General features: G+C 42.9%; 1 long non-coding RNA gene across 2 annotated transcripts; it reads left to right on the plus strand.

Moving 5' to 3' along the window:
* Positions 1–1,232: 1,232 nt before the first annotated feature.
* LOC130389755 (uncharacterized) lies at positions 1,233–12,418 on the plus strand. Of its 2 annotated transcripts, none has more exons than XR_008896607.1 (11): positions 1,233–1,454; positions 3,821–3,881; positions 4,231–4,412; positions 4,589–4,714; positions 5,294–5,452; positions 5,688–5,775; positions 6,227–6,351; positions 6,525–6,704; positions 7,889–7,950; positions 8,163–8,213; positions 10,927–12,418. It is a non-coding gene; the product is annotated as an uncharacterized LOC130389755 (long non-coding RNA). The 2 variants fall into 2 exon arrangements; XR_008896606.1 differs by having other exon boundaries at positions 1,234–1,459.
* The last annotated feature ends 351 nt before the right edge of the window (positions 12,419–12,769 follow it).

Here is a 12,769-nt window from a genome sequence, read left to right on the forward strand (position 1 = left end):
ACCTTACAGAGCATATAGTCATCATACATTTTTTTAAAAAAAAACAAGACATTGTGGAAAAAATAAATAAATTAATTAATTAATTAACATAAGCAATAAGAAATAAATAAAACAAAAACAAGACAAAACAAAACAAAACAAAAAAAAAACAATCAAAACAGTGATCAGTTAGACGTTGTGTGCGAGTTTGAACAGGTGAGTTTTGAGTTGTGACTTGAAGGTTGTAATGGTGTCTGACTGTTTTCTTTCAACGAGGTCGACCACTTGCAAACCCTCTTCTGTAAACTCTTCCATTAACATGGAGGCTGCCGCTAATACCATGGCCTTCGTATCCATTTTTTTCATTTACAGTTTGTTTAGCGGTGTTTTAACGGTGTTCAAAAATCGTTCAAAATTAATTGTTTAATGTCAACGCGTTCGTTGCGAACGTTCGCCTATGTTCGCTGAACTTGAACGCACCTCTGGTGTTATCGTTGCGGGACAAGGGAAGTGCTTTAGAAACTGCCGTAAAGCAGTACCTCTGACAGTATTACAGTGTGTGACGTCATCGCATGTTTTTAACGCCTTTTTAGAACAGATACGTGAACTTAAAAAATGCAATATTCAGCTGAGTTTATTATCTTAGCCCCACCCTTTGATAGCAACTTTAAAATTACTTGACAAAAAATTACATCGTGAGAAAAGTGGATTCTGAGGATAAAACCCCGTTGGCTCCCATTCATTCTGGACTCGCCTACGAGCGCCCCGCGTGGTCAAAGATTATTACTGCAACCAGTCCAGAAAACCGGAACTAACCCGCGAGTGCCAGTTCTCCTCATATTAGACATTCTCTGGTTCTACTAATTGAATCTAAAGTGAGCTTCGTGGTACCATTTAACTCTGATTGCGAGTTGCTGCTCTGTCGAGCCAGGTTTTCCCAAGAAAGCCTGGGTATGTTCAGCGAGCTTCGTGGTATAGGGCAAGGGTGATCATATCTGATAAGCTGAAACTCAGGAGTGGGAAAGATGCAGACGCAGACGTGGGAAGCAATAAGACACACCAACACACAGTTGCCTGTTGCAAAATGGTTCAGAGTTTAATAGAAATAGTCAGGGTTAGCTAGGGATTTTTTTCGAAGAACAGAGTAGGCCTACAGTACACACTGTGCAGTGCACAGTGTGCACCCCACTGCCGAGCTCCATGGCTCGGCAGAACCCTGAGACAAACGGCTACGCGCACGCATGCACACCCATATCGAGTGACGTAGGCCGTAAAGTCCCGCCCCGGGCGAAGTGGCGTCGATTGACAGTCCCAGAGCACACCATACCGTGCCTTCCTGGATTCTCCGACCAATGAGAAAGCGATTAGAAAGTCGAGCATCATGAATATTAGTTTCCTGTATTGTTGCACTTGAAGGCGGAAGAGTGTGGTTCGACGGATAGGCTACTTGAAATGTTTCGACGGTCTCAATTAAAGTAAGGTAATATAAACGCTGTCTAATCTGATATCGTCATTATATTCAAGTCCGTTTTTTATAAACTTCAGTTGGTTTACTAAAACTGTATAAAAAAAGAGTGATTTGTGGTGCCGTTCTTACTTTCGGTTTCGCTCAGCTCGCTCACGGAGAAACAATGTAGACCTTGACACTTGGTTATAACGTGTTTTGATCAAACATTGTGGCTCCTGGGAACATAAGTTATTTGATGAATGATTAGCCTATTTAGTTATATTCAGTAGTGATGGTTTGCGTCGAGGCATCGGTGCGTGTGTCGAGTACCTCGGCTCCTTCCCCAGCTCCGTATCGAGAAGGATTCACATGACATGAAGGAAAGGACGTAGCGTGTGACGTTCGAGGCTTCATCTCGGGCTGTTCCGCGATATGGGTTCACAATTGGCACATTTTTACAAAAAGAAGACACTACCCAGTTCCAAGATCACTTTAATGGCTATGTAATTAATGACACTCATTCTCAGTCATCATGCAGTTCTATTATTACAATTATTAGTAGGATACTGTAGTTGATAAGACATTCTATTTTGCCCGGGATGACTTAATATCTTTGTCAAATGATTTGTTTTCTACAATGAGCTCGGGATATATTTATGACCGGTACACTCACACGTATCACTGAAATGACTTTAATTCTCAAATGTTTTGATGTTGTACGACGCAAACATCACATCATCACAGGAAACTCTTTCTTTCATCATAATTTCATTCACCACTAGGTGTCCCTAGCGTACTCATTTGAAGCTTCGAGGTCGAACCACTTTGATGGTTCATCTGGCTGCGAGGCTTTGACGTTTCATGAGGCATCATCTCGGCACCACTAATATTCAGGTTTTTTGTTCACGGTGATGAACTCCCCGCTTTGCACCTGGTATTAACATGCGTTTTGGGAGCTCGGATATTAACCCGTAATCGCCACATCGCCAATATATCATGGGGTAAATGAACCCAAGACAATGGTGGTGTGAGAGAATCGCATAACTAATCAATTTGAACCGTTGCATGTGTGTAAGTGGCTCTAGGGCTCTAGTTAGTGTGTTATGTAGCCTACAGTGAGGCCCTATCCCGCTCCTTTGCTCTTCCAAAATCTCCACTTTAACCCTAACCCTCAACCCTTCGCCTACGAAATGGGTCGACAACCCTTCAAGACCCAGTTACAGTACGACATTAGTAGTCGTTGACAAGGTTTTGATCTTAATTTATTTATTTATTTATCGATATTTTGATACAATATCTGCCTCTGGAATTTGACTGTATAGTTTGAATGTCTTATAAAGCCAACCTTACCCAAAAGGAAAAGCACTGTATGATTAGATAAGAATATTATTCATGCTCACAATCTGTTAGAAACTGCAGAAGCTTTATTCTGGATCAAACTTCATACAAGATCAACATAATACATAAAACCAGAATAAACATAGAACTTGAGGTAGTATACCATCCATGTAAAACATAAATATCATTCCAACAAGAACCAGTGATATAATGGAACTAATATTGCACATTACAGAAAGGCGTCAACCATCACATTTGATCCATAACTCAGTCGGTGTTAACCCATCAGTGGATGGTTCATCTGTCTACCTTCCCGGGGGTTGGGGGGCTTAGAGCTACCAAAGCAGGAGAGGTGCTTGAGGTGGAGGGAGGGGCTCTGTGGTGGCAGCGGCCGCAACGATCTCCTGAAAGAAAACAGAACATTAAGAAGGATGAATCACAAGGATGTTTATCCAGTTCAACAGGGCGGCCCGCTGTACTGGGATGTGCGTCTCCAGTTCAACAGGGCGGCCCGCTGTACTGGGATGTGCGTCTCCAGTTCAACAGGGCTCCCTTCTGTACTGGAGATTGTTGTGGAAATAATCGACTAGTTTGCAAAGAGGCGAAGACAAAGGAATATTGAAATGAGGAGCTTTTATTCTCATTGCACCGTGAAGACGGAAACATCCATGACATTTACTTCTCTATTTCTGCATTTCATCAGAGCTCACATCCAGCCATAACCCCATGACCACGCTTCCTCATTAGTCTGGGGTTTTGCCCGAAAGATCTCCTAAAATAGTGGTTGTTCTAAACGTCCTCCTTACCTGATACAGAATTATTTTCACTGTCTTTACTGAACACATTGAGCTCAGGTTTCTGGTTTTGTTTGACCCTCTACAAATTTTTCAGTACACTGACCACTTCAGCACCTTATATTTTTCCATTATATGTGTGTGTGTGTGTGTGTGTGTGTGTGTGTGTGTGTGTGTGTGTGTGTGTGTGTGTGTGTGTGTGTGTGTGTGTGTGTGTGTGTGTGTGTGTGTGTGTGTGTGTGTGTGCGATCATCCTACTTAGGCGCGTCGCTAGAAACAGAGTGTGACCAAAGCCATAAGGACGTGGTTAAAGACGGTCAAATGTGAGTTGTTTTTCCTGCTTTTTGTGACTGATGTTAAACGTCCACGGTCCTTATTTTAACCGCATATCAGATATTTAAATTTAGTGTACAATTCTTAATTAACTGATGTCTACAAAACCACAGATACGATTCCCCTATTGGTAAAGTCAAGTAGGCTACATTTAAGCATGCAACTGGGATATAACATCTTTATTTATTAACAACACAGAAATAATAACTAACTACAGAACAGTATGAATAGTTGATTGAACCAAACACAACTCTTTTCAAACCCCCAAATGGTCTCCTAACCCCGTCCCCAGAACTCGTTATTTAATTGATTAACTGCTTTTCTTTCATCTCTCCCCAGATATTTCAGAACTTCAAGAAAAGTCTGTGACAGAAGTTTGATGATTGAAGCCCAAACACACCTGACAACCATGTTTCTACCATTCATATTAATAAGTTGTTGCTTTGGCGTTGCTTCACCTTTATCTTGTCCCCCGAATGAATACAAAGCAGGAATGGAGTGTTGCCCATCATGTCCGCCTGGTAAATATCTGAACTGTTGTCACGCTGTCTAACTCTACAACGTGTACTATCTACAAATAAACATATACAGGATATACCGTCTACAAATCTACATAAAGACGATCCACAAATCTAAAACGTGTCCAACATATACTGCCTATGAATCTACAACATATTCAAAATGTTCTTTCCAACAGGAATGCATGTTGTAAAGGACTGCGAAGAGAGAAGCATGACACAGTGCTTAAGGTGCCCCGGTGGTACTTTCCAAGCCGGCTATAATGAGCAGAAGCAATGCTCTGCCTGTACAAAGTGTGACGCAGGTACATCTGTTATTTAATGGAGATGCCCCCCATGCAACCCCCATATGTTGTGTTGACGAGGACGTTGTGGTGTCCATGTTGATATCAGAGAAGTGTTGTTCATGTTTATATCAGAAGTTGTGTTGTTCGTGTTCATATCAGAGTAGTTGTGTTGTTAATGTTTATGTCAGAAGTTGTGTTGTTCATGTTTATATCAGAAGTTGTGTTGTTCGTGTTCATATCAGAGTAGTTGTGTTGTTAATGTTTATATCAGAAGTTGTGTTGTTCATGTTTATATCAGAAGTTGTGTTGTTAATGTTTATATCAGAAGTTTTGTTGTTCATGTTGATATCAGAGCAGTTGTGTTGTTCATGTTTATATCAGAAGTTGTGTTGTTCATGTTGATATCAGAGAAGTTGTGTTCATGTTGATATCAGAAGTTGTGTTTTTCATGTTTATATCAGAAGTTGTGTTGTTCATGTTTATATCAGAAGTTGTGTTGTTCATGTTTATATCAGAAGTTGTTTTGTTCATGTTTATATCAGAAGTTGTGTACTCTCAGGTGGTCTCAGGGTCCTCTGTAACTGTTGTGATTGACAGGTCTCGGTCTGAAGGTGAAGAAGTCGTGTTCATCAACATCAGATGTTCTGTGTAAGCCCCTGGATGGATTCTTCTGTAGTGACTCTAACAGAGGTGGATGTAGGGCCGCTCAGAGACACCGTCTGAGCTGCAGTCCTGGTCAATACATCGGTCAAAGAGGTTGGTGTTCTATATACTGTACGGACACATTAATTATAGATAATTGTTAAATAAATTGACGTCTGCTGAACCTATTCAGTCCCATAAGGGCCATCCTGCTTCTTACCATTTAATGTATTAGTGTCCAAGTTACTCAACGATCATCTACAACAGTCCGGCAACGATACCCAGAAACACCTTTTGATTAATCATCTCAGAATGGTCGTGTTTTAATAAAACATGAATATTCCTACAGGAACAGCAGATAAAGACATGGAGTGCCTTCACTGTACTGATGGAACATTCTCAGATGGCACACGGTCGTCTTGCAAGAACCACACAAAGTAAGAGTTTAATTAAATTAAACAATTAGTTAATTAAACAATCTATACATACAGTACAATAATGGTATGTTAAGAATTAGGCCTGGGCAATATATAGTGTACTGGTGTGGCTTTTATTTGCCTGTTTTTAAGATACATACCATAGTCATAATGTTATGTTCGTTTTTTATAATCAGAATTAGATATAGTTTAAAGGTTGTTAATGCTTGACAAGATATCTAACTTACCATTCAGTCATTTTCTCTAAATCGGTGTACAGTGAATTCAGACACAGGGAGGTACAGGTCATTAGGAACAGGTAGGGGTCAGGCATCCAGCTCAAGAACCTTCCTGAAGGCCTACAGGAAGGTTGTGGACATTGGGGATCGAACCCAGTACCTTTTAAACCTGGAGTCCAACACCCAGTCTACTACTCTTAGAACTAAACGTGGTTTTGTCCTTCTGGTTTCAGATGTGATTCTGTGGGAGGGGTGCTGCAGATACAACCAGGAACTGATTCAACTGATTCTACATGTATTGATTACGTTGTGATTGGGGTCATAATAATAGGATGCATATCAATCATCGCCCTTGGAGGTAAGCATTACATTCAACTCTAACATGTATTATGGTAACATTCAACAATAATGTATTATGGTAACAGCAAACTAGCATGTATTATGTTACACTAAACTGACATGTTTCATGGTTATGCTGAATGATGTTGACTTCTCTCCTGACATGATACTGTATTGTTTATCTCTATATAGCATTGGTTTATAGAAGACGTAAGAAGGTAAGTGTTATTCCTTACATAACACAATAATATGTGTGACCCTAGCTGGCAGTGGTGGAGTTATTAGATGATGACCTTGTAATGAACCCAATGTTGATATTTTATTCACTTTTTCATTTATAGGGAAAGAAAAAGCAGGGGTGGCGGTTACATGGTAAGTTCTTATTCCACATGTTTCACTTTGTTAATGAGTAACAGATCATTTATTAATATCCAGTGATTTGCAAGGGTTACTGACTCACACCCAGTCAAATGATATCGCTGTGATTCAAAACATTTCATCTAATTGTACCAGAGAGTCAGAGCCTACCTAGCAGAGGGACCAGAGTGGCAGACCTACTGAACAACATCATCTAGATATTAGATTATAGAATGGAGCTATCCATGTATATAAGACACTACTCTCAAAGCTGGGGCGATGTGGCCAGCACAACGTCAGCTCAGTGGTGTTTATAACGTAGCTCACTGAGTCGTCATGACCCCCGTGGTTTTAGGCACGGGCGATGGGGGCAGCCGTCCGGGGCGGCATTTTTTCATGACCCATGGGGGGCGGCACGAGCACAGCAGCAAAAAAACATCAGCGCTGCGAAGCGGTTTTCTATTATCTATCATATCACTGTGTGGGGAATTGGCCTGTTGGCCCCCCCTCCGGCTGCAGGCGCCCTGCTTACTGAGAAGTTGCCGTGCACAGAAGCTGTGTGAGACGGGGAAAGGGGAGGGGGGCGCGGGGGACAGTTCACCTCTGAGTCTCCCAAATGGAACGGACAACGGGGGGGGGGGGCGGGGCATCCGCTGTTAGCGCGGATTGAAATCTGCCTGATAGAGAGCAATACTCTAATGGAATAGTGGGCTAAAGTCACACACCTCCAATTTCTTGCAATTGAGAAACATAAGTTTCTCTTTCACTCATATTGTTATGATAAAACTTTGGGGGGGGGGGGGGGGGGGGGGGGTCTCGCCCGGGTTGTAATTCAATGAAGAACCGCCCCTGGTCATAACAACACACAGCAGGGACAAAGGGTAGAAAGACTTCTGTCCTTGTTTGACCATGATAATGGCAGCCGTCTCCCTACACGTATTCAGTCTCTCAAGATGTTCTTCTGTGTAGAGGCTAACTCAGAGTGGAAACCAGGAACGGGGTCAACTGATATGGAGCAGTTCATAATGATAGGATGCATATTTTCATAATATCAATCATAGTCCTGGGAGGTAAGGATTACATTAAACTAACATGTATCACTGTTACATTACATGTAAGGGCCTTACATGTAATGTAACAGGGATACATGTTACATACCTTACAGTAAGGCTAACTTTACCTACTCTATAACCGTCCAGGTGGAGCTGCTGGAGAAAGGACATCTGATCCCTCATCCACATCTCTCCTCTCTATGAAGCTTGTACGTTCAGCCCATTATTTGTGGTCTCTGTGTCATTAATATTAAACTGCTAATTTTTCTTTATTATTATTGTTAAAATGTGTTACACCTTGTTACTAATTAATTGTAGGTCTTAGTCAAATTCTATAAAGTGTATTCGTACAGTGCTACCTTATGTGTAGTAGAATGACAAAGGACTTCATGCAGTGGTGTAACAGTATGTTTGAACACAGCCTGCAGGTCTAGAGACACCCATCCCTCCAATGAAACACAGCCTGCTGAAGGTGAGTTGTATTAATTATGTTACAGCTGCAGTTATGTAACTAATGACAATATGACCTAATCCAGATTCTATTAAATATTCACGATCAGTTATAGTCATATGGCTCCCTTAAACTCTAACATGTATCAGGGTTAAGCTGAATGATAGTGGCTGCTGTCCTGGGGCCTGTACTACGAAGCTCGGTTAGCAAGGTATGTTGAGCTGAAAGCCTGGGTTAGCTGTACCACGAAAGTCGATCTCTTTAAGCGTCGCTGCCTGTATCACCAAGGTGACTTACGCTCGCAACCAAACCTTGTCGGGGGCAGCTTTTCAGCTTAAGGCGGCTGCATGCTTCAGCGTTGGTGTTACGTTGTTGCGCAAAATTTACTCAAAGCAATTCATGCTCCCTTTTAGGTTGCGCGTGTTGCGCGTGTTGCCAAGCAATTCACCGCCAGAACAGTAGGTGGAGTAATATGTGGAGGAAAGTTTTTCGTTGAAGACGACCTCGAGAATGACGTCTTTGTCTGTGGGAGTCGTTGGTTTGTTTATGTGCCAGATCGTGTTCTCCCCATACACAGTGAACGATGGCAACAGACAGAGGAACAGGGGTGATGAAGTTGTTGATCATTGGGGTTGTATAAATGTGCATATCTCTCTATATTTTAAAACGACATAATGTGTTGGCATTGGCAGCAAAGTTAACTTCACTTCACGTTAATGGTTTTGTATATGAGCCTGCCGGGTGATACTCCAGACAGGAAGTAGTAACCAGACCAGCAGACCAATCACAGCCTTGCAGGCTGCGCGGCTCGCGTAAAAGCTTATGTAAAAAATGACGCAAGTCTAGAAAAATCGCCCGACGCACGCAAGACGTGAGAAGTCGCGCAAGGGGTGCGCAAGGGCGCGCAAGGGCCTCTTGCGCTTGCGCTTACGCTTACGTAACTGAGCATAAATCGGCCTTTAGGGTGCACTCACACTAGGCCAAAACGGCCACGGCCAGATGGCCTAGTGTGAGTGCACCCTAAAGTCTACCCGGAGATCGGCTACTTAAATCGGCGTGCGCAGCTTCCTAGCCCCTCCTCCGATAATGGCGTCACCATTTGTGGGTGTTCCCGTGGACCTCGGCGCACTTATCGTACAGGCGTCTCTCCGGAGACAGAGGGTTTTTCAGGACAGAACCGATCCCTTGGCATTGTCTGACGATATTCTTTATGAGGGATACAGATTCTCATCAGAGGGTATTCGTTATTTGATCGTCCTTGGTGGACCGTATGTAGGCAATGCAATGCTACACAAAGAAGCTGTGCGCTTACTGTTGCGCAGTGTGTCTGTTTCAAGTTCAAAGGTGGCCCCACGTTCAACGTACATTAACCTTGGAGAGTCAAGTGCCGTGTTGTCCATTATCCCACATAACCGCTATGTCAGTGACACAATTAGACCTAGGTATTTTTTATTCTACAAATTCATATTATAGCTGTGAGAATTGTTAAAAAAAATCACGTCCATAGTCGCCCTGGAGTCACAGGGCGACAGTCACCTTCAAAAATCAGGGAAAACTAGATATTCTTTCCAAAAATTAAAAATTTAGAAGAATACGTGATACTTTGCTTTGATAGTTATATACCTCTGATTGGGGATTGATTGTCGGCGGCTCCTCCAAAATAATGTTACCTTCAACTAAAAATGACACAATTATTTTACCCTCAATCATTTCACATTTGATTAGCAAGACAATTATTAATGTCCATTGCCAATACATGAATACATACGCCTTGGATGTCGAGGCAGTGGGGTCAGAGGACACCCCCCCTTCCACTCCTACCATCATCGGCCGACCTTCGTTATTGGCGAGAGCCAGCTCCTCCGAGGTGGTGAAGGGCGGTGGAGTGGTCCCCCTCCCAGTCGTATTAATTTGGGTTTTCTTTTTATTTGCTACAGGTAATCAACATGATATTAAAGGTTGGAGCCTAGGCCATTGCAAATCATATAGGCTAGATTCACCTGAAATTATACAAACGGATGCTTACAATTTACCACATTGAATAATATTTATTTTTTTGACTTGGCCCCATGTTCGTAGGAGCGTGCTGGCAGCACATCTATGGGGGTAAAAGGCATGATGATACATAATATTTTTTAGACAATATGCAGAATCATTTCACTTACGAATTAACACGGTCAGCTATTTTTTGACAGCACGCCACCCTAGCCATATTATAGGCAACCGTGTTCCCCTTTGCTGTGATTTGAACTTTGAATTCCTCGTAGGAGTTCATAATAATACACTGCTAGTCTTGGGTGAAATACGTGGTACCATTTAACTCTGATTGCGAGTTGCGGCTCTGTCGAGTCAGGTTTTCCCAAGAAAGCCTGGGTATGTTCAGCGAGGTTCGTGGTATACCCCCCTGACATGTTGCTGTATTGTTTATCTCTATATAGAATTGGTTAATATAGGACGTCTGGAGGTAAGTGTTATTACTGGTTTGAAAAAGAACACAATAATATGTGTGAACCTAGCTGGCTGTGAACCACACAACCTGTGTGTGTGTCTGCTCTTGTGTGTGTCTGCTTGTGTGTGTCTGGTTGTGTGTCTGGTTGTGTGTGTGGTTGTGTCCTCATCTCCACCTGAGAGTACCCAGCTGCAGAGCTGCTCCACTGGGCTTCAGTCTTCAGTGAGTGTTGCTGCACGTGGAGGCTGGCTGTATGTCCTGACTCTCTGCTGCCTTCTCTTCCAGAAACTGGGTTGCCCGACCTGGTGACCGTCCTGCACCAACCAGGGACCAACAAGAACCTGCCATAACTGTCCCTGATACACCTATGGAAGATCTTGATGATGATTAGAGTCTGGGTCCAGCCCGACCCTCAAGCCCCAAACATAATAGATCCCCGAACAGGCTAGCTACAACACCGTGGAGTTGTGAGTCTAATGCCGCTTTTCCACTGCATGGCCCCCTCCATTTATGCCTTTAAATCAAGGCTCAAAACCCATCTGTACAACCTTGTCTTCCCTCCCCATTACCTATCTGACCTCTGCACTATTGCCTTTGTTGTGTGTGGATGTCCGGTTTCATGTATTTTAGTTGTATTTTATTCTATTGTTATTTTGCCATCATCTTTGCCTGCTGAATGCACTATGTACAGAACTTTGGTCAGTGCAAACTGTTTTAAATGTGCTTTTATGAATAAATTGTACTTACTTTCTTACTCACATTGCACTTAATCTACATTGCACTTATTCATAGTAGCATCTGCAGTAGCTGCAATCATTGCTGTACACGGGGAATGGGTTAGCCTAGCGATTGTTAGTACTTGCACTTGGTTCTATGAACATCTTTACTGTAGGCCTACTGACAGCAGAGCATGTGAGCGGAGCGGAGCGGAAGAAATAGGTTGGAGCGGGTTGGAGCGCAGAGCGGTTTTAAATTCAAAGGCCGGAGCGGGGATTTCACTCCGCTCCAGTCCGCTCCGATTTTAACTGCTTCTAGCGGCTTACATGTAGGTGGTTCACGTAGAATAGAATGGGTTTCAACGGGAGCATCCAAGCAACCTGATTGGATAAAACGCGTCACGTGAGACCCTTCCACCCCCCCTCCGCAACACTGGCTCGTGTGCCCGCGAGAGTAGCAAGATGGAGTTTGGGAAGTACTTCGAAAAGCAAGGTGATAGGTCATATAAATGCAAAATTCAGGTCAAAAAGCGAGAGGAAGATGTAGAGCATGAGGAAGAATGTGGCGACATCATCGCTGTGGGCAAAGATTCGTATTTTAACCTTCGAAGGCATATCATGAGAAAACACGAGGAGGTAACTGAATGAGACTTGACACATGTATCGTGACATCAATAAATCAAACGCCATATGTCCCAGGGCCCTGGCATAATTACATGAAGGGAAAATGTCAGAAAATGATTTCTCCTAAAAATTTGAGCGGAGCGTGGAGCGATTTCGCCGGAGCGGCAGGAAATTTAAGATGAGCGCGGAGCGGTTTTGAGCGGAGCGCCCTGGCACAACGTTGAGCGGCAGAGCGAATGAGCGGACATCCTCCTGAGCGGGGAGCGGGAATTGCGCGGCGCTCCGCTCCGCTCACATGCTCTGACTGACAGCGATATATTGTTTCACTTCTCATGACAAATGTACTTATTGTAAGTCGTTTTGGATAAAAGCGTCTGCTAAATGCCCTAAATATAAATGTTGGAAGCTTGGGTTTGTCTTTAATGTTATGTCTTCGATTTCACCTGCTGTTACTATATAGTCTATCTGCAACCGTGTAAATAATGCTCCTGCGACAAAAAAATAAAATAAAAATCTCTTGGCATTTCATGTTCAACATGTCATCTACATGTTAAAAATGTATTTCTCAATCCAATTTCCTTCACAGTCAAGTGAAGATAGTGAAGACTCACTTTCTTCTCTTATTATTTAGTTGGACTTGTGCTTATACCCCAAGCGACCTTTAGGAACCAGCTGATACATGAGACTGGGTTGACGTCAGGTTCTGTTCGGGTCACACATCCCCTCAGTGTCACGAAGGCTTCTGCCTGGGCTTTGGGACGCAACCTCGATGATCTAAGACTGAGTCG

This window comes from Gadus chalcogrammus, chromosome 1 (genome assembly GCF_026213295.1).
Source record: "Gadus chalcogrammus isolate NIFS_2021 chromosome 1, NIFS_Gcha_1.0, whole genome shotgun sequence".
Lineage (NCBI taxonomy): Eukaryota > Metazoa > Chordata > Actinopteri > Gadiformes > Gadidae > Gadus > Gadus chalcogrammus.